Source organism: Drosophila rhopaloa, unplaced genomic scaffold (assembly GCF_018152115.1).
Source record: "Drosophila rhopaloa isolate 14029-0021.01 unplaced genomic scaffold, ASM1815211v1 contig_3, whole genome shotgun sequence".
Taxonomy (NCBI): Eukaryota; Metazoa; Arthropoda; class Insecta; order Diptera; family Drosophilidae; genus Drosophila; species Drosophila rhopaloa.
In genome coordinates this window covers 8,873,633-8,894,758 of record NW_025335123.1, presented here as the reverse complement: position 1 = coordinate 8,894,758, position 21,126 = coordinate 8,873,633, and the positions used below count along the sequence as shown (strand labels likewise).

At 40.1% G+C, this 21,126-nt stretch overlaps 1 protein-coding gene across 2 annotated transcripts in view; it reads left to right on the top strand.

Annotated features, from left to right (window-relative positions):
* Nucleotides 1-21,126, top strand: part of LOC108040112 (GAS2-like protein pickled eggs) — a 60,747-nt gene that overhangs the window by 5,381 nt on the left and 34,240 nt on the right. For both annotated transcript variants that reach the window (XM_017117369.2, XM_017117370.2), the window contains exon 2: nt 656-738. The gene's annotated coding sequence lies outside the window, so the exon portion shown is untranslated. The remainder of the gene's footprint in view (nt 1-655; nt 739-21,126) is intronic.

Below are 21,126 nucleotides of genomic sequence, written 5' to 3'. Positions count from 1 at the left end.
GTGGTGACGGTTCCGTTTTTCAATTGGATTCACTGGCGGCTTGCGTGCGAATTTTCGTGTATTTGGACTTGGTCGTGGTGTTTTTTTTTTCCAACTCTCTTGCCATTTCCGCTTGTCAGACATTTGTCAGCTTTTAGCTTATTGCCAACTTCTGTAGCCGAAGTCTATGAGCGATTGCGAAACAAGCCTACACCGATTGTGAGTCTGAATATGAGGCTGGGGATTGGACTGGCTCTGGGTTTTGGGCTTGAGTTTGAGAGTTTGAGTTTGAGCTTGGGTTTGGGATTCGGATTCGGATTTGAATTGGGTCCGAGACTTTAGCCCACCTCGGCATGGTTCCGTTTTCGTATTTATCAACATTTTAGCCGTTTCTTTTCGCTCATTTCATCGCATATTTACGTAGGCCATTCGAGCCAAGTTAACGCCTTTATTTATTGACGTATTTGTTTAGACCACCGCCTCTCTCCATATTTCCATCTCCAGCTAGTTCTCTGTGATGTGTGGAACGCTCACTCACGTTCAATGACAAAAAGCAAATAAAACTCCATTTACCGTTTTCTACTTACGTTTCTGATGATGTCACACTCGGCCCCATAACTGAAAAAGCCCAACTATATATGCATATATCATTTTCGATTTCCTTTCTGTCCCCCAGGTTCCGGCCCCCTCTGAGGAAAACCAAACAGAAAAGAACAACAACAAGAAACCGAACGGCGGCGAGATATCAACACCAGATCGGTAAGTTCATCGAAGGTCGAGGGAAGTGTTAACTGTGGGGGGGAACTTTTTCGGGGGGAGGGATCGTAAAAATCATAGGAACTTTCATTGTTATTCGAATGTTTATATAGTTTGCTTGGAGATAAAGACTTTGTTTATTTTTAATAGGGTTGTATTTCTAAAATATATACATAGTTCCGGGTATTTCAAAGACTGTGTGGATTTCCAAAATGTATTTCTGTAGCATATATTCTATATTTTTTTTTTTTATTATTATTTTTGTAGATATCTAAATGGTCTTTAAAATGCCAATGTTTTTATCCATCCGAATGAATAAAAACTTAATTTTTGGTTGGATAAAAGTCCAAGGTCTGCAAATTACTCAACATTATTTGTAGTTTTTAAAAGACATTGTTAGATAAACTTTTACTTAATGAGTCATTGTGGAAAAGTCCTAATGACTGCATACCTTTAATAAGAACTCTTCGTTCAAGCATTTATTCCTGAAGAAAAAACTACTTTTATCTGGCGCAAAAATGATCACTTAATGCCCGATGACCATTCGCGATCTAGAAAGAAATGCGAACCGGCACTAATCACTTTGGTTCTGGGAAAGTGTTCCGCCGCGACGATGTGTGAATCATGTGGCTATAAGCATATATGCCCCGGGCTCTATCAATCGCGTATCTCTTGGCCATGATAAAAATATACGATCGGTTTCGTCACAGACCGAGATGACGACTTCTCTGGCTGTACAAATATCTATATATATATATGTACTTAGCTATATTCGTGTGAGCGCATTTTCGGGGGATTATGTCGTAGGTCAGGAATTGTGAATGTGCGAAAGAAATGCTCGTTTCGAGTGGTTATGAATGGGCAGACCGCCAAAGAATCTGACTCACAAAACACGGCGCTTCTTGGGCTGCATTTTCTGTTTCGGTTTCGGTTTTGGTTTCGGTTTCGTTTTCGATTTCGTTATCAAGCGTTTATCACCCCAATTGGCATTCGACAACTAACGCACAACAACGCGTATCGTGGTGCCAAATTCATTCATTCAACGATTCAATGGCGACGATCGATAGCTCGGAAGTCGATTTGTCGTCGTTTGTCATATCGACCACCCCCACCCCCCCACACGAAACCCCTTCGAAAATTTCAATATTTATGAGTATGCAATCGCTCCTAGTTGCTCAGTTCCTCAGCTCCCAAAATGGACAGCCGAATCGACGTCAGGCCCCCATCTCCGATCAGTTTTTGGACAGTTCATTTATTTATTTCGACAGGCGACGGCGGGGAGAGTGTGTCAAGTGATCGCCAAAGGGCCACAAAAGCGGCTGAATACCAAATACCAAATGCCGAGCATTCAAATTGGGGTTGGAGACAGTGGAATGGATCATCGATCAGCTGGCAGTTGATCAAACACAGATAGCAAAGATGACAGGCTAAGGGATCCCAAGGTGAATGGGAAATGAGGCGAAGGTGTGTGGGATCCTCGAGGAACAGATCATCAGCGCTTCAAAAGGAAATAGGATCTCGGGCATATGCAGGTAGTACTTTTCGGTATTTAAAATAGATACAAGCAGAGGATCATCGGACAAAGGTACAAATTTGTACCTAGCCAGAAGAATAATCCAAATATATTTTACATGCAATTTGAAATGAATTTGGAATGCAAAGATAATAAATCTTTTTACTCAACCAACCAAAATCATTCTGAGATCTTTTTCATCGTAGAAATAATAAGGGAGTTAAGCCAAAAGGATTTACTAATGGATTTGAAAAAGGATCCCAAAGGCATTTAATTAACTAATGTTACAAAACAAATCCCAAGGATTTCTTGCATTGGAATATGATTGATTTTGTAATGATCTTCTTACTTGATTTAAAAATAAAGTTTATTTTGATTATCTATTATAATACCAATATCTTTGATTTATGATTCCATGATCTGTCTACCAATCGTGTGTTTCAAATTAAATCTATCTTACTTTTGCTGATCTAGTGATCTCTCCATTCATCTTTGATTCACAACTCTTTGCGTGTTGATCGTGAGGCATTCGCCCGAGGCGATCTTTTGTCTCTTTGTCGCCACTGCTCATTGAATTAATTGCACACAGAGTCGCAACTTAGTTGGTCCCATCCCAACCCGATCTCCATCTGCATCCCCACATCCACATCCACATCTACATCTATATCTATATATCCAACTGCATCTGCATGTTGAACAGAAGAGTGATTCCCAGGCCCAGGCGCCTTGTAAATTTAGTTGTTCGCGCACGCAATTTGCTGGCTCGCAGATGAGATGCTTGCTGTGGTCATGAACCCGCATTGTAGTTGCCATTTTATTTGTTTATTAATTGCTCAGCCCCTCTCGCCAGCGGTTGATGGATGATGTGGCTCCGTCGTCCCCAGCTTCAAATCCATCTCCGTCTCCATCTTTATATCCATCTTCAGCTCCGGCTCCATGTCGTTGGCATGTGGGTTGTGGGTGAAATGAAACCATTCAAGTCGACTGCCTCTGCCGTCGCTTGATGACAATGAAATGCTGAAGTTTCACTTGGATTATGCCTCAACTGCCATGAGTATTACGCAGTTTGATCTCGCATTGATCTCCGGGTGATTTGCCAGGCAGAGATTCGCTTAGAGATTGAGATCTCTTACAATCGATTCTAATCGCTGTATCACTGGATCAGTGAATTTCAATCCTTAAGTGATCTTAAGTGGTCACAAAATATAAAGATCTTTTAATTAGGAAACTCCTGGGAAATATGCTTTCCTTTCTGATCTCAAATAATCTGTTGAAAAGTCTTGGGCGAGCAATGCAATATATATAGTTAATTGTTAAGTATATTCCATATACTTATTTTATTTAGTTCAAGAAGAGTAGTTTCTTATAATTAAAGCACTGCCCCCACACCTTTATTTATTGCTGTCGAAAAATCAAGGCAACTACGATCTACGATCATCAGTGTTAATCTCTACTTGATCTACGATCATCAGTGTTAATCCCTACAGCTTTAAGAATCATCAAGCGATTAAAAGCATAAGTTGAGATCATTAAGTGAACATCTAGACCGCCACTCTTTAATGTATTCCACATCTGGCAAAAATTATTAGAACTATCCCCCGAAACAGACAGAGTTTCCATAGTTTTTTGCGATCTTTAGCGATCGCAAAGCAGGCGTGAAATCATCGTTATTATGATGATTAGTTTTTTGCTCGGCGGCGGGCATTATTATCAAATTAACACGGCGCTTCACAGACCCATTATCCGAGTTTATAGAAATTAGGGGTGATTTCGGGGGAGTGGAAGCCAAGCGGATCCGATTAAATGCCTTCGACGATTGTCGCCTATTAACGAAATCAACTCGTATGCGGGCGGTCTGATGGTGGGCCTAATCAAAAACGTATTTATGAGATACGACACACACACATAAGATACTTATGTACAGTATTTAGTGGGTCAGGGGTGCCAGCGGTGCGTACTTAAATTTCATTACATTTAATGGCGTTTAGTCATCAAGGGATTATTATTATTTCTTTTTATTTATGTACGAGTATATGCCTGTGATTTTTTGCCTGGACTGTCGAAAGTTTGTCAGAAATTTGGATGGAATGATAATGCTGAATGGGGGGCGACAAGCGACAAGCGATCGAATGTCCGAATGTGATCACAGCTCGAATGCCAAATGGTTGCGCATGCGCATTTTCGGGCCAGCGAATTATGAATCGAGATGCGATGGGTTTTGCGACTAGATGAGAGACTGTGAACCGAACCGAACCAAACCGGACTGGACCAACCTGATGTACGGAAAGGTGAAGACAAATTGGGCAGCTTACATCATGAGGTGTGCGTTTTTTTTTCTGTTTGGTTTTGTCGTTTGTTTTTTTTTTTATTTTTGATTTTTTTGCACCGTCTGACAGAAAATATATATCGCCCAAAGGCCCGGCAATTAAGAATTTTTGTCTTTGGCCTGGCCTTTAAGCTGATGTTGCCTGGGTGGGCGAGAGATGTGTGTGATGTGTGTGTTTACTTGTAGTTTGAGTGGCCGTAGTTTGTTGCTCATTAAGTGGCTCAAATGGCAGTCAGAAACTGTTGGCCGGAACCAGGCGGCGAAACCCAAGTCGGCCAAGAATCATTATGTCAATGTCGGGTCCCCGCCCCTCTGACTTCGTGCCCCGACATTTAATTTGCTGTTTTGGGTTACCTCATAAGTCAACCCTCGAATCGCGACTTGCGACTTGCGACTTGCGACTCTTCGCACTTGAGCCCGAAGTCTTTAGAGGTCTATTCTCGGAGATTTGGCAATCGAGTCCGAGTGTGTCAAGTGTCGATCGCCTTCGTCCTCGGCCACTCGAGTCAGGAAATCTGAAATATGAATGCTGAAATCAAAAATCAGAGATCGGATTTATTCTTCTTTTTTATCCCCTGCTAATCCCACTCTCAGGGGAAAAAAGGCTCTTTGTTGGAGTTCGGTTGGTTCGGGAGGATCGTTCGGGGTGAAGAATGGGTTTTTGAGTTCGGAACTCAAATATCCATGACTCGGCACTCCTTTCCTGCTAAAGCCAAGATCATCCATCAGGGTGGCTGGAGTGCCTAGATCAAACGATCGATCGGCTTCGATTGAATCATTATGCCCTGATGATCCGATGCGATCTTGGGCATCTCTATTGTCTTGTGCATAATTTGTAACCAAATTTAGTATGTCTGGAGCTTAAGGGAATAGGTTCATAGGGTTTCTCCTGTTGATCTGTGATCGGTGATCGGTGATCGGTGATCGGACTGCGTGTGTGGGGCCTCGCGTCTCTCGTTACGATCGCCTAGCTGCAGGGGATAATTTCAGTTAGCTGCGTGCTCGTCATTGATTGGCCCGATCGTAAAACCGAAGCGTGCCTGGTGCCCTGCCCCCTCGGCTAAGAGATCATCCAAGTTTTTTACGATCGCTTTAATGCCCGCTGCCTTGGCTCCCCGAAACCCCACTGCCCACAACCCATTAAAAAAAAAAAAAAAAAAAAAGACAACCTCGTACCTTGATTGACCGTACGTTAGATGGATCATTTAATTTAAACTATTTATGGATATTTTATGGCGAGCGATTTGCATTTGGCCAACTTTCCATTTGACAAAATGAAACCAAAACTGCGCCTTCCCCCATCAATGATTGTGGGGATCATGAATGGAATGCCATTTAACGACGTGAGAACGGTGGGAAGATCCCAGAGAGCGCTGCAAAGATTATGGAGGTGATGGATTAAGAGCTTGACAAGATCATTGAGGAGAAGCCTCTATAAAATTCTATAATGGTTTCTTAAGAGTTCTTAAGGTCTAGTAAGCTGGGATTATTGAATTTTGAAAAGCCAGGAAATGTAGGAAATTACATAAAAGGAAGGGAAAAGGGGATCATGGAGAATGTATTACAAAAAATGTATAGGAGAATCACCAAAGGAATTGTGGAAGAACCCAAGAAGATTAAAGAGAGGATATGTGAATCACACTTAGGAGTAATCACCACAAAATATTGAAAACGCCAAACAAAATTTCAGATTAATTGTAAGTCCGAAAAATTGCAAAAAAGCTGAAACACAAAAACTGAGACCTTCCAAGGCTTATCCCCTTGTACTCCTTCCTTGGAAGACCTATCTAACATCCGGTGTCGAGATTGTGTCATCCATCTATCAAGCCATAGTCACTGGACAAACAAACACAAACACCATATGCCATATGGCAATGTGAATCAAGCACAAACAGTTGAGGCATTAGCTCTGTTTCTGACAAAGAGTTATTTTATCTTATCTGGTGTTTACGTACGATTTTAGTTCGATTTTGATTTGGGACTGCAGTTCGCTTTTGATGGGGCTCGAAACTTTTGGCTCGCTGTTTACCTGCTGGAGATGTCTGGAAATGGGAATGGAAATGGAGTTTACGAGTTCATATGGCCAGATGTACACATCCAGGGCATAGCTATACGCATATGTATGTTGCGCCCAATTGTTGATTCTGCTTCAGAAGATCTTCTTCATTTGCAAAGACCAAACAAAACAAAAACACAACTTTCTGTATTGACTGGGGAACTTTATTTGCTGCTTTGGTCGTATCTCTCGACTTGTATCGGTATCTGTATCTGTATCAGTATCCGAATCTGCTTCATCTCTCAGTGTGTTTTTATTGTGTTTACACTTGACTCCATCATGTTGCTGGTGCCTGGGATTGGATCGTGTTGAAAAGTCTTTGCAATTAGCACGCTTTCAGCGCATACCAAGCACTCGCTATTGGGTCAAGGTTAGTGGCCCATCCCCAGCCCATCTCTAGACCAACTCTAGACCCCCTTTCCGATCCATGAACCCCACTCCCAACGCCAGCCAATCCATCTTGCCAGCCAAACTATCGAGCTGTTTGTATTTACATTTATATTTGTATTTCTATCTGTCTGTATCTTTTCGCTGTGGGCGTAAACACACGGCAAACAACTTCATTTGAGTGGAAATCAGACAAGAAGTTGTCGCTGTTGTCGTCCCAGTTTTAGGTTTTTAACTTGGTCAACCCCCCTCCCCCTGCCCCTTTGATTTAGGTCATGTCGGGTCAAATGGCTAACTAAACAGTTATGCTGGAGCTTACGAAGGTTCTAAATGATAGCGCCATTCTACTGACACATATTTGAGCTTACATCCAACTGATTGTTCATTAGTTGACTCAATTATTTAACTGCACTCTCTGCACTATGTACTTAATGTTAAATCAAAATAAAACATCAAATAAAATAAAATACAAGATGCCTAAGTTAGTGAGGCATTTCAATCACTCCACCATATCTAAATAAACCCGATTTAACTGCTTTATTTCTGCAATTTATGAGGGCATTACGTTTTGACCGCAGCTGTAGCATAACTTCACGCCTTCTGCTTCGGTTTCTCGGATCAATCCCATTCATTCAAGAGTTTCGACTGAACTACCCTATGCGTATCACTAATTGGAAAAGAACGCAGCATCTTGGTTGAGCAAAAGATGGAAATGGAAGTGGGAATGGAAGTGGGAATGGAAATGGGACTGGGGATGGAAATGGAAATGCAGTCGGAGATGGTAGCTGGAAGTTGATGTCAAAGTCGGGGACCTAACCCCTATATAAATGTGAATGGCAATTCATGAGGCTGGGCATTCGTTGTATATATAAATCTATATATACGGATTTATATGCATGCAGCTGCCCTTCCTCCTCCTCCTTCTCCTCCTCATCCCCCTCTCCCGTTTCATCTTTTGTATGCTTCCCAAGTCCCCAGTACCCAGTACCCAGTACCCGGTTTCCAAGTTCCAAGTTCCCAGTTCCCCGATTCTTTCCGTCTTTGTGACGTTAATTAGAACGATGCACCATGCGTGGCTGCTGGCGGGGATTGCCATTGGGGGATTGCTAAGAACGCGACGAGGAGTTCTCCTCCCGACTCTGCAGATATAGCTTCTGTTGGATTAACGGCACACGTGTCCGCATCTTGCGCTTATTTATTACCTTTCAGCACCGACTGAAAGAATTTTCCCTTTTCTTTTTTAATGATTTTTTTTTTTTCATCTCTTTCGGTTTTCACATTTTTGATTTGATACTCTTACTTCTGAAGGAGTTGCGTTTGTTTGTTGTGCGGTTTTATGATCATTTTGTCATAACCATAATATGAAATGCATAAGCTTTTGAGTATTTATAATTCCCAATCTGAATTGATACAAGTGTATTGTTGTGGTTATTAATATTTATTTATTTTTATTAAATAGTTATTTATTTTTATTAGGCACTTCAAGGGTACAAGCTTACAGTTGTGGAAACCATTAAACTTTACTTAGAGCTACAAATTTCTGCCATATGTAGTCATTAAATTCCCCAAGGGCATTCAAACTTCGGTGTGAAGAGATTGTTTATTTCTGCCCCATTCCCAATGGCTTCTAATGTATCGCATGTCGGACAAAACGATGCGGACATCGTTCAGTGCTCTCCCTTGAATTCCTCGACGGGTGCATTCCTTGTGTGCCAAAATAAAATAAAATACAGCGTTCTGTTGAAAGGTGAAGATCCGGGAAAGGGATAAAGGGGATGCGGAACGGACCAGACCCAAGCAATATTCAAGTCGTTCAAGCGCGAACGGGAAAATTTCCGCACATAAATATTTTCCAATTGAGCAGGCCATGCAGTTTATTGGTTTTCACTTTTCAGCCCTTAACCTCAGCACAGCCACCCCATTTCCCCCCTGTATTTCTGCCACCCAATCCACCTCATATCGTCTTAATAAATCTTCAATCGCTCTCGCCTCGATTCTTTGTAGTTGCAATTTCAATTGCATAGTCGTGTAGTTGGGGGTTAAGTGGGGGTACATTAATGTATGACTGGTATCCACATCTATTTCACAGCTTGAGAAGACTCGTTCTTCTCCGTTCCAATTGCCGGAAATTATCGTTTAACGCCTTTGGCATATGTCTGCTTTACCCTATCGCTATTGGGTATCATCAGTTTAGGGATAAAAAATAACCTTAAAAAGGTTTAAAAGAATTTATATATGTATATAAATAATTAACAGATAACAGTTTAAAAGTTTTCACTTTCATTTATTTTGCCTTTTAACAAATAAAAATAATCTGAAATCAATTTAATAATAGTAAATCTATATATGTACATTCTTAGTTATAAACACATCAATAAATAAAGTTAGCTTTCGATAACCTACATGCATATGTATTAGCCTTTAAAGGCAAAATTCATAGAATATTTAACATAATTTTGCCATGTCTTTAAATCTTTGCTTTGCGTGTCTTAAAACCACATTCTTTTGTAGAATGAAAAGTGATGGCTACAAATCTTTGATCTAATCTGTAAGTTGTGATTAGCTTAATTAAGATTGATGGATGGCAAACATGCTTAGAAGGTCTGCAAATTTTTCACGAAGTCTTCTCCTAACTTTGTTTTCGAAATAAGGCCTTGATTTTAGTTTTTAAAAGTATTAAATTTGTACATTCAATTATTTGCTAATCTACTGTTTTAATATGTGTTGTTTAATATTTTGTTTTTAGTTGGTTAAAAATTCGTTCTTTACGCTATTAAATTTTCCCATTCTTGGATTGACTTCTTTTCTGTGTACTCACCAACGGAGTCTTGTTGGCCCTGAAAGTTTGGACTTTTAGTGGCTCCAACTTTGAAAATCGTCTGGCCCCGCCCCTCTACCACCCCACCGCCCCCTTTAAGTGCGTTTTCCAATTTGTTGTTTTTCGTATTAATTAACAAGGTGAACGCGGCGCGAGTGTTGATAGGTGACCGGTTTTGGGGTCAGTAATGGGTTAATGGCTTGCTCATGTCTGTTTGTTGTCGCAGATTTGTTTAATTATGCCAAGACATGTCCGTGGGTGTTCGTGATGAGGGTGGAGGATGGAGGGGGTTGCTTTATCTATGCTCTTTTGAAATTCTCTGCGCATGCGCAACTCAAGAACAGCAACAACATTGCAACAACAGCAACAACAACAACAACAACAACAACAACTGCAACCTGTCAATGTCGCTGCAAAAAACAACTATGAATTACCTTTGACAAAATGCCGACAGTATACGCCCCCTCCTCATTCCGCCCCTTGGAAGTCCAACGATTTCGATTCGTTTCAAATTGCAAAAACAGCAAAAAAACTAATAAAATAAAAAAAAAAGTAAGTAACCAACTTACTCAAAGTGCATTAAGTACACACACACAGAGGCAAAGATACAAGTACTCACACAGAAAAAAAATGTATTAATTATATATTTGGATGTACGTAAAATCGACCTTCAAGAAATATCATTTAATATTTTAAATTTAGATAGCCTCACAAAATGAATAAGGGTCCGAGTTCAAAACCATGCACAGTTAAGGGAATTTTTCAATTAAATGTATACTATTTTTGATCCTTGAATGTAAAATATATATTAACATGGATGTTTAAATGGTTTCAGCTTGAATATTGTAATAAACGTAATCATTAATCGCAATATCTGACAGATTTTTTCCTGTGCAGAGATACACACAGATTTATGCTTGTTATCAATATAAAATGCATTTTTTTTCTTCTTCTCCTGCTACTCACATTTGCATTGCATAAAATTTGCATAAATAATTCCATTTAGCTGCGGCAACAACAACTTGAAACTAAAGTGAGTGAGTGCAATAAAAGTGATGTGTCCCCGAACGGTAATCACCACCCCCAGCACCCCGTAGTATCCACCACCCCGGCGTACAGTTGCTCCATCCGGTTGCAGTTGCATGTTGCATATTGCACATTGCACATTGCACATTGCCAGCAACGTATGTTGCAACTTGCAAGGCTCAAAAGTGTTTATTTTTCTTGGGGTTGGGGATGTGGTGAAAATGTCTTTATTTTTACCCAACGCATGTTGACAGATATGGCCAAATGATGAACAAAATGTGAGCCAGGGGTTTGGGTAAATTCGAGGGGGAAAACCTAAGGATTTGCCCGAGGCAAAAGATGCGAGGGTGAGATGATGGCATTTGGTCGGCACTTTTCCTTGTTTCCATAATCTTCTTAGCTCGCCCACTTCTTGCTGTTGTTCTTTCCCTTATTTATTTTCTTGTTGTTTCCTTTGATTTGGCCTGGTGTATCCTGTTCTGCTTCCAAGTTTAGTTACCCTTTTCTTTTTTTTTCTTTCTTTTTTTCTTTTTTTGTTTTTTTTGCATTCTATGGGTATTTTTTTCTAAACTTGTTTTTATACTAGTTCTTTTTATATTACCTGAACAGTGAATTACGTTGGATTTTGTAAAGATTTCAATTTTTCTAAGCTGGAATAAAACCTTGGATACGGCCAAACAAATTTGTGAAAGTGCTTCTAGGAATTTATATTTCGTCCCTTATTTAGCACTACCAATCACAGTGTCCTTATCGGTTTTTGCAGTCCAAGACCCACTCTGTTCTTTTCCACCTTCACGCTGTGAGTTCGAGTCCTTCTACAGCTTCCTACCACTTTGGTTATGCCATGTAAATCGTTGCCCTTTTCGCGCCCCGCATTCTAAATGTTCCGCCTCATTTTGTGGGCGTTGCGAATTCTTTGTTCATTTATCGGCTGCGCAATTCGTTTGGGCCATTCCGACGACCATTCGTTACGACATTTTCTGGCGAGCAATGGTGTATGGTGTGGCATGGTATACCTACCCCTCCAGGGGGTTCCAGTAACTATTCCCAGGCACAAAAACACACAGCTCACGGTCTGATATTTGTCTATACTCATCTAGGCATTCGCTGAGTGCTTCTGTAACTGCCTTGGCAATTAATCGATTAGCTGGGCACATTTATTTCGCATCTCGCATTTCTTATTTAAAAGTTGTTATTTCTATTTTTTTTACTTTAGCGAGGCATGGCGAGGGAGATGGGGGGAATTGGGGAGGTTGGTGGCGCCGCCGATGCCTTTGTCGCCTCTCCTGTCACCATTAACGATCGCCCAGCAATTTGCCAGTGAAATATGACGGAACAATAATGATAATAGTGCACTGGGCGTTGGTCAAGCTCAGCGAACGTTTTTAGAATGCGAATTGGGAATGATCGAAGGCACTGAGATACAGATACAGTCGAATGGCAATGCGGAAATGCCTGGTCTGATCTATGGTCTTTGTCCATAGATCCATGTCCAAGTGTCCAAAGATCGATCTGCAGAGGGAGTCGTGGGTCGTTCTTCGCCGGGTGGGTGTATTTATCTATCTATCTATCTATCTATGTGTATCTGAAACTGGAGCGCAAAGGAACGCCTTGAAAGCGTGATAAATGAGCGCTGAAAGCATTGATCAATGAAATTCGCTCAATAGGTGCCGGTGCCAACGAACTCTGTTCAATTGTGGTTCAATCTGTTGGAGCTACCAGCAGAAATGGAAACGAGCAGAGCCTTGAACAGATCAGCGAAATCAACAGACTTCAATAGGAACTGGAATTGCAAAGAGCAATGTGTCAGTGAGATCATTGATCAGGGAGCAGGAACTGTAGCTGCAAAAGTGATCGATAAAGAAAATGAATGACCCACGCGGTATATGATTCTATTCTGTTTGCGGTTTCAATAAGTTCATGTTTATTTTTAGCGACCATTGACTTTTAATATCCCTTGTCCAGCGCTATTTAAAGAAATAGTTTTAAGATAATAAAAATATCATAAATATTATACAAATAATCATATTATCATCTGGGTAGAATTTTTCCCTTGTACCGATCTCCGATAATTGCTGCGTTGTGGCGATCAGTGATCATTAGTCCCTGACTTCAATTATTGTCTCATAATCGATTTGCTCCAACATTGATTCCCAAAATGGATCTCGTTGGGGGATTTTCAATGATCAACGATTGTTGAGCGCTAATACGAACCCAAAACGGATCCAATTATGTCATTTAATTGATCCGCACAAGTTCATATCCGTGTAATTTGTGCCAGTCTCTTTTGCAGTATGTCAAAGTTAAGTTGATAATGCGATCATCTTGTATAATGATCGTGCAATGGACTCAATTTCGACTCGGCAAACATCATCAAAAACTAATTGATTGTAGGCACCCCTCAAATTGCCCCGCCTGCTGATCACCTGCTGTGTTTTTTCGTGTTTTCTATTTCTTTGTTGTTTATTTTCGAGAAGTAGTGGGGGGGGGGCTTTTTGACAGTTTCGAATCCACTTGAAATTTAAATTACGAAATCGAAATTGAAACTGGCCCAAGATTTTAGTGCGTTTCAGCATCTTTTGGATCCGTGGGTTTCTGGGGAGAAGGGGGTGGGGATTGGTCTTCTTGGTCTAGGCCATTTGTTTTGGGCCATTTGACAAGGCTTGGCATTCACACTAGCTTGGTTTTGTTTTAAGCCCTCTGTTTGATTGCCGGATCATTATCACAAAATGATGTTGTTTGGCTGGCTGTTTTAATGATTCGACGTGAACATCATCGCGTCCGATGTCTTGGGTCGCAGCTTGATCAGTTGTAATTGCTCTAACCCTCTTTAAGGGCCCGTCATAAATTAATTTAAAGCGTTTTGCCAGCGCACCAATGTGAAATCGAAAGTGAATTTATTTTCAATTTCGTTAACCATTATTGAAGTGCGCACATGCGCAGCAATTAAGTCTATTTTGTAGCTCTATCGCTATTGTAACTACCCCCCCCGACCCTGACTAAGGTCATTCGATCGATCGTTTCGGCTCGACTCGTCCACAGTTTGTCGCTCATTCGTTTGCCGTGTGACTAAAAAAAGACAAACACTAATTAATTGTTCTAAAAGTGACACAAAAATATATCGCCTGCAGTCGCGAGATGAAAGACCTTTGGCGTTGAGTTAGTGTTGCGCCTCTGTTTGCTTTTTGGAGCCACAAGGTTAGCCATAAATAGCCCTGGGAAGCGAGACTCCCAACTAGCTCGAATGGATCATTGACACTAGCGGATATTTTTAGGGTACCCCACACCCTCCTCTTTTTGGGGGGAGGAACTCTTTTTTTTTTTTTTTCTATTTTTTTAAGCGCCCAGTGGGCCTCTAAGATGCGATCTACAATCGTGTGTTTTGTGTGCGGATAATGATGATCAATGGAACCAATAAACAACAAACAAAACAACGGCGACAACAAACAACAAAACGCCCAACACTCATGCCGGAAATTGTAGAACGTGTTTATGCCACAATTTCAAGTTGTTAAGCCACGCACAGAGACAGACAGACAAAATGCGTCAGACGACGACAATGACAACAACAGCAACATGCGATATTCGTGCCAAAATACAGATACAGATACGAAGATACATCCGAATACAACAACCGTTTTTCTACCAAGAAGAGCTCAGTCTCCCGATTCCTACTTTTTTTTATGTAGACTCCACCTAGAAGCAATCTGTAGAAAGCGAAACTATCTAACAGATGCACTGAGAAAAAGTTAGCAATATTAAATTGATTTCTATATAGTGTGCACTACGATTAGGTTTACACATTTTATAACACATAATATTAATATATCAATAATAATTTAATGATCGTTTTTTCGATGCCTCAAAAATTCCCAATTGGTTAAAGCGGAGATTCACAGTCTTAAACACAATAAAATTGAAGAGAAGATTTTCCTTGTTAATTTTTTAGTTTAGGACCTTCTCCTATGGTAGCCATTTTATAAATTTTCGCTCAGTGCATACACGCTCACGCACAGCATAGAACCCAGCTGAACTGGAGTGAACCAAACTATAAAGCCCAGCTCCAACTTGAGCCGAGTGCTCCATTCATAAATTCTCCATTCAGATTTGGTTCGCCAGCGTTTCGTCTGCAGATCACGTGCCTGCTATCAAAACAGATCGGGCGGCAAAGTAAGGAGTGGGGCATACATACATAGTACATAGAGTGGGGAGCAGTTGATTGAACCGATTCGTAATAACGTGGCCAGACTCACGATCGAATTGAGTTGTTTATGGAGGTGGCACGTTGACATCAACGCCTCAAAGTCGCCCCATCATCTCCCACTCCTTTTGGCAGGTCCACCAAGACAAAGTCCAAGTCCAGCTTGAAGTTTGGATTTGTTTTCCTGGTCGTTCGCTGCATAAATTGGAGTGATCCATCGCCGTGTGCGTGTCGCATATCAATTATGCCCTCCGCCAGCGGAGTTCTTCAGTGCCAAAGACAGTGCGTTTCGCCACAGTTAAGCCCACAGATATTGGATTACTGCCTTTAACTCATTAACTATTCCTTTTTTAATCATTTTAGCCGGATAAGCGTGGTATTTAAAAGCTAAGCTATGATTAATAGTTAATGTATTAATCTAATTAAAAGCGAACTTGTATTTTAAGCCAATACAATAGGGTTTTGTTTTTGAATTTTTTGCAAAATCCTCCATTACTTGAACGACAGGGGATTTTCGCATCAAGGGATCCGCACAGTTGTCCCCCGCTATGTGCTCCAGTTGCTCGCCGTGGCCTGGTTCCTGCTGTGTGTGCGTCTTGACCTCGTTACCAGTGATCTCAGGTGATCTCAGAGTCGGAATCGGAATCGGAGTTTGAGTTAGTTGGTTGGCTGGCTGGCTGGCAGCAATCAGTCCGTAAATGGCTAATTAACAACAACGCATAACTCTCACCTGGCCAAAGAGCTCGGTAATGGTAATGGTAATGGAAATGGAGATGGCGCATTGGAGGTCTTTACGGACCAGACAATTGCCAATTATGTGCAGGTCCAGATCCAGTTCAAGTTCCACGTCGAGTTCTAGTTACGGATTGCAGGTCTAGTCCGAGATTTGCTCTTGCTCTTGCTCTTGGACAACTACAACTCGGTGGTTTCCATTTCAAAATCCTAACGACTTTTGTTCTTGGCCCCCGTTATTGTTTCCGCTGCATATTGTCATTGGATATGTGGCAATTGTGTCACACCACTTGGCCACCGAGCTTGTCGCTTGGCCAATGTCAACTGTCATTAGATAGTCGCCCCATCATAATCATTGCCTCTGGAACGGACAGCTCCCACAAGGCAGCCGATCGTAACGCTTTAATATTCTACTGGGATTATCCCAGTTCCAAATGTAACCCCACCAAGGTCCCTAAAGTATTCGCCCAAGTTAAGTCCAGATAAGAGTGTAGAAAATTGAAAAGTGTTTCAATAGATATTTGTTTTAACTACGTTAGTACGTGGTAATTACGGAAATTTGAGAAATAAAATGTATTGGTGCAAATTTATTTAGTATGTATGCAAAATATTCAAATTACAGTTCAAGTTGGGTATTGATAATAATAGTAATAATTTACTACCTCAATATTTATTCTTTAGTCTTAGCCTAACCAAAAAACATAAGTAAATAATTCTAATAGACAATAATACTAAGGGAATATCTGCGATTATTATTTTAAATTCTATTCGTCAATGCTTAGCAGTATAAACCCTGATTCCTAATAACTCATAATTAAATCGTTTTTTATTGTTAAGTTTCTGCATAGGAATTTTTAAGTCTTAATCGCTTCTTAGAAGAACTTTTGCATGTCATGAGATATTATAACCTATTAGTTACTTTGTATATCAAATGCAGGGTGCGATGGATTTATTTATTTGTTCTGGCATTTCATCGATCGGTTTCAAAACATTCCGAGAATCGGGAAAGGGTTCGAGAATCAGCAAAATTGGAATTTATGAGGGCATATAAATCTTGTTTGCATATACACGTAGAAATTACAGACCAAACCGATTCGATTTCTGCATAAATACTGCAAAAAACAAAAATATCCTTTTTTGGTGGATTCTCAGAAGACGCTTCGTTCCGCCCCCCTCCCTACACCCCGCTCTCCACCCCCTTTCCCAAAAGTGTGAGTGAGATGGCGACGGCATTAAGCCTGATTAGGCCGGGCCAAAAAGAAAGGCAACAATAAAGGCACACAAAAAAAGAGGGAAAAAATCATAAGTGATGGCGGGGCGAGCAAAAGAAAACAAAAGTAAACCCGGCACAAGTTCAAGGTCAAGAGCGGAGAAGAGAGTGCAGAAGAGAGCGGAAAGCTGCGCTTCAAGTCTGTCACACTCACACACACGTAGAAAAACAAAAAAAACCGAGCGAAAGGTGAACATGATGCGAGTAAGTGTGGGGGGGCATGGGTGGGGGAGGTGGTTAGAGCGAGAAGGCCAGAGTTGTGGAGCAGCGAGAACTTCGCAGCATCAATACAAACATAAAGGCAACTATAAAAAAGTACAGTCATATTTCGCTGAGTCGAATGTGACATCCTTTGTTAAATGGCCGATATGATAACAAATTTTCGAAAATTATAATAAACAAAGCTAAATTTCTACACAAAAAAATTATTTAGTAAACACGTTTAAAAGCGTGATCAAAATGATTACTTTAAAAACTGATTACTAAGAGTACATGTTTGATATACAGTTTTCTATATAATAATTCGTGAGCATATTTCGAACTTTTCATTTTCCTTTATTCAACAAAACGAAGTAAGACTGTTTAAGAGAAAAGAATCAGGTAAAATAGCAGCCGGAACGCAACAACAAAGGCAACAACTTAAAGCCATGGTTAATGAAAGTCAGACAGTGGGCGGAGCAGAAAAAAACGGAGAAACATTAGAAGTGGCAAGGCAGAAAAACGCTTGCAATCGCCGCCTTTGTCCCTATTTTGCCACCGTATTCTCTCCTTGGCCAAAAGCCCACTTTAACGCACTGAATTGCTACCGCCATTACGTCATTGAGCGTGGAATAATATTAAGATACATATGTACATATACAATATACATATATATATATGTACATTCTATACCACGATCATAGTCGTTGGGTGCCTGTCTGGTATCTAAGTCTCAGATAGTGCAAAAAGCTTTCTAGTTTGTTCAATGTAATCCCCACATTGACTGATGGATCTACTGATAAGATTTCCGAACACCCTACTATCATAAAACTACATATTTTCTTTTGCTGAACCATAAAAAAGCTACATTTATTTTATCGGTGAATCCATCTATGGATTTCAACCACTTTGAAATAACTTCGTAATGGTATAGACCTAGAAGTATTGGGGTGATAGCATCCTATTAAAAAACTTTAAATTAAATGAAACAAAATTAATAGATATTCAAAGTGCACACTTAAAGAACTAAACCACTCCAAAATCTTTTACAATTAAATGAAGATATAAGAAAGTTACTCTCAACAATATATATAATCCAATAGCTGCAATTATAAAAAACCTCTAGAAATAAAAAAAGCTGTAGCTTTACTGGTTTGTGTGGAAGCTAACTGTTTAGCCAGAGTTTTATATACATAGCTCCCTATAATTTGGCGTAGGTCATTCCTATGGTCTTCAAAGTTGAAGAAAGGCAGTGCTACACAACTCCCCCTTGTTGCTGTCCCGCTCTACGTTCTCGACTGTCCATCTCTCTCGCTCGCTCTTGAGGCAACCCACACTGCGCAGCTGCGACTGCGCAAATGACTTTGAGTTCGACTCCGACTTGGAGCTACGCTATTGTTGTTGTCATTTAAAGTCTAATCAAAACATTTGAAGTTACTTAAGAAACCTACGCAGCTTAAGTTGCGTTTCTTGTTTCGAATTCTTAACTTGTCGCAGCTTTGTCTTTGTTTGCTTGTTTTTTTTTTACATTTTTTTTCTGATTTCTTACACAGACGGAGGCAAAATAAATTGTAAATTAAGTTTCTGCGACATTTCTACAAAAAAGCCGGCATTCAGCGACAAGTTTTTTTTGTAGCTGCAGTTCTTTAGATTTCGTTTTGTGTTTTCTTTGCCCTTTCAAATGACATAGCGACTTTAGAAGGTTAACATGTGTGTGATTGGAAGTTTGATCTACTTAAGGCCAGACGAGAAAAAAAAAATACTTCTTTCATTGTGCTTCTCTATATTTCTTTCAGCTTTTTTTAGTTGTGGAGCTCAATTATTCAGCTTTGGGTGAGTCAGTTTTCTGAACTTTAGTTTTGGCCCGATGCCAGTGGATTTCCTTACTCGCTCATTGTACCCCCTCCCACTCTCGTAGTCCCCCTCGCGTTGCTCAGTTACTCCAAGGTCGTCGTCCTCCCACACACGCCACCCACTCCGCACTCCGATAATATTGTCAGGCGACATCACCGTCAGTCCACAACATCAACTGACTTATATATATACATATCTATATAAACACAAAAATAACACAGTGGTTCTGGAATGCAGGAAATAGAAACCATAAGAAATGTTAAAAGCTTGCAGATATATTGCAAGAATAAAATAATATTGAATAAATAGCAACCAAGTGCCATTTAAATCAAATAAATGGCGCTTAACGTGAAGCCATTATTAATTTATGGTATTATAAACATAGCTCAATTAATATGGATTGCATTTTGCAATGGCTTGTTTGTTTAGAGAGCAACACCAATATTGACAACAATCGTAAATGTATAAATTCAGAAAACCATTTACGAATTTCATTATAACATAAACATAAATAATGTTTAAAATATAAATTAATTTTAACATGTGTCAAAATCACCAAATTAATAACATGTTCGATTTCTATAAAATATGCAATTTTTTTATGGTACAATGTTTTATAAATGTGAAATACAGAAAGACTGCCGTAAATCACCTTGTAGCTTAGTTTTTTAATTTATAGCTATTAATTATGATAAAATTAATTCAGGGATGCCTGAGATAGAGTTGTGTAGATTTTATTATAATATTTGCATGCAATAAACATCGTTTCATGGTTTAAAATGAAAACCACTGTAAGTACATTCAACCTAATCTATGGTAGAACTTTTTGCCGTACTATATTTTTTGATTCTTAACTATAAAATGGCGGCGCCGGTTCTCCTTTTGTCTACCGTCTATTGATTTAGCCGTAAATGACGAAACGAACCGGAGACAAAGCGTCAAAAAGGAAACTCCGCCAAGTGCATTTAGCCAAATGAGCGGGGAAAATGCGGAAAATGATGGAGAAATAGGGATAGTGCCGACATTTATGGCAACGATGTCTGATGGCTCATGATGGAATATAGGTTGGTATGCGACGGGTGGAGGATGACAATGCATCAGCAGACAAAGGAGCCAAAAGGGAACGGTCGGTCGCAAAAGGAGCCAAACATTCATATGGGTATACGTACATATACGATAAGAGCATATGCAAAAGAGGGCGAAAAAGGGGGAAACTTTGGGAGAGGCAACTCCATTCGAGTGCTGTGTTACCATTGTTGGCTCAATGGCTGAAAATGGATAGATAATAACTTGTGAAAATAACTTTTGCACTTGAACGAGATTTGAAATGTTGCTGTTGAATGGGGAGCACTCAACGAAGACACACTGCATCCAATCCATTTCACATACATGGGCACTGTCAAAATCATGGTCCATGGTCCACATGCTCCACATTCGACACTGAAATTTCTGACAGATGCGAGTGCATCAAGTTCAGATGGTTTCGAGAGAGTTCGGAGATGGAGATGGAGATGGAAATGGAGCTGGATGTGGATGGCTGGCTTGGTAAAGGGGTGGCGATGCGGAGTGGGAGTGTGAACTGCACTCCCATTGAATGTTGTTGCTTGAAACGAAATCGTTTCGATTGTCGCTTCAAGTGTCATTGAACGTTTGGGTGGCATAAAAGGAAAATATGGGGAATGAGCTGTGATGGAGAAGTCTCTTGGGCATACACTGGAAAAACGCTTTGGATTTCTTAATCAGATTTCCATTTGGATCTCAAGTTTATAAAAGAAAGATTTCCACTACCCCTTAACTTTTAGTTATTGTAAAATATGTGAAATATTTCTTGTTCTTAAAACGAAATTGTTTTTCTTTTCTATCATTGTTTTACTGTTTCATAAGAAAGCCAACTGTTATCATCAGTTTCTATTAATTACTTTCTCAGCGATAAATGCTGTTGGGAACTATAAGACCATAAATCAAAAGTATTGGACTAAAGTGACAATTAGTATAATAGTTTATTAAGCA